The following is a 2,094-nucleotide window of genomic DNA, read 5'->3' as shown; positions in this document are numbered from 1 at the left end:
AAAAAAAAAAAAAAGGACAAGACCAGCAGTGTGTCGATCAGATGCTAATAGCAGGGACTCCTCGTAAACTGGCTTTCCTTGTTGTTTCCTACAGTGGACAAGGATTCATGATACTTGGGAAGAGACATTTAAAATGGGTGTGCACATTCGAGTCAAGTATGACGAGCAGTGCTGGCCACTGGAAAACCATAGAGTGACCACAGGAGCGTCCTCCCTGTGCTGTTCACGCAGTGGGCACGAGCCACACACACACCAACGACCTCAACTGTGGAGGAGGCAGCCAAGGAGAGTAACTGGCCACTTCAATTCATTTTAATTAAATGTCAATTTAAATAGCTCTTTTAGAGTCCAATGGGGGGGGGGCTGGGCGGGGAAGGGGCTGCATCTTGGGAGCAGATTTCCTCTTGTTACCCTTGTTGTCCCTCCTGTCCCTCCTGCCCGCTTCTTTCTCTCTGACCCCCCTTCCTTCCTATCTCCCAACACACCCTTCTCACCTTCTCTCATCACATACAGAAGAGCCCTGACGTCCTCAGTCCAGCCCCTCCAGGTGTGTGGATTGTAAATGGGGGTCTCTGGGTAGGAGACTCCAATATCCAGGGGTTCTGAGCACCTGTCCTGGCTTGGCTCCAGTGCATACAGCTTGGAAGCACTTCTGTTAAATGGCCTCCCTCTACTGATCAAAACCCCTGAGAGGCAGCTTAGGGTCCATCTTGGGGTGAGTCCGCGTTGGGATGGGTCCCCCTCAAAGGAAGGTTCCCTCAGGGTGTGTCCCCCTCAGGGTGTGTCCCCCCAGCGTGACTCCATTGGGCTCAAGAGCTGGCTTCACATCACTCTTTTGCTCCCTCTCAATAACTTCTGCAAAGTCCCTGCTGTGGGGTTTCTGACCCTGGAACAAGGGCCATGTACCCCCTCTTTTCTCAATAGTTGTAGCAGACTTCCGGGCCAGAGCAGAACTGTTTGAAAGAGCTTCCAAGGCTGGAGTCTTTACTGAAGCATCTTTCTTTATCCACAGGGTGGAATGGCTTCCCACCGCTGACCTGTCAGTCAAACGTTTAGCCATCAGATCACCAGCGAGCCTCAGCGTTGTTTGTAGTTAGGTGTCAGGGAGTTGACTGCCATTCATAGCGACAACAGATCTGAGCCTTGCTCTGGCCTCTGACTCCCTCAGTCTCCCCATGCTGGAGCCCACTGTCACAGTCACTGTGTCAGTGAGTCTTGTTAAGGGTCTTCCTTTCTTTCCCAGACTCTTCACCTTTCCCAGCTTGACACCTTCCACCCAGGACTGGGCCCTCCTGACCCTAACCCTAACCCTAACCCTAACCCTAACCCTAACCCTAACCCTAACCCTGACCATCACAATCATTCTCTGGGTGGTCGTAGTGGTTCGTACTCACCTAGTAACCCAAAGGTTGGCTGCTTGCATTCTCTCAGTAGTTCTGAGAAGAAAACAACAGAAAAGGCCTGACAACAACCAAGAGCAAACTCTTGGGATCTCCTAAGTCACCCCCTCCACTGCAGGTCTCAGTTTCCTCGTCTGTACAATGGGAATGTTGGGTAGATTGTGCCAGCAAGGCCTTTATGTGGTTGTTGAGGTCACAGGGTAGGGTCAGGACCATATGGACCGGATGCTGCTGGACAGGAGGGACTTACGTGACAGAAAGGACTTTCTGGCTGGAAGGCAAATGGGGTGCTGGGGTAAGTGGAAAATTAGTGACAAAGAATGTGTCACCTAATGAGGAGAGCATGTTCCCTGCCGCGAGGCCACTGCGTGCTCATCCTGCGAGTCTAACTCCAGCTCAGCGCTTATTACCGTCATCCTCAAGCCACAATGCCGTCTGTCTATTTTCATTGCTGTCTTCAGGGCTAGATTTCAAGATAGTCAAAGAGAAAGAGTCTTTCTATTTCATCTCTGTATACTCCAGCTCTCCAAGAAGCCAGTGTTCAGACAGGCTCATGAACACCTTACTTTTCCCTCTAGGGTTGGAGTTAAGCGCTATGACTAAAAGACCCAGACAACTAAAAGAAGAAAGTCAAGGCAACTTATCGGAGGTTTGCTAGGCCTTCCTTTTTTTTTTTAAATTGAGATTTTTTTTA

Source organism: Elephantulus edwardii, unplaced genomic scaffold (assembly GCF_000299155.1).
Source record: "Elephantulus edwardii isolate Elephantulus edwardi_28Jun2011 unplaced genomic scaffold, EleEdw1.0 scaffold00063, whole genome shotgun sequence".
NCBI lineage: Eukaryota > Metazoa > Chordata > Mammalia > Macroscelidea > Macroscelididae > Elephantulus > Elephantulus edwardii.
This window is presented reverse-complemented; position numbering follows the sequence as displayed.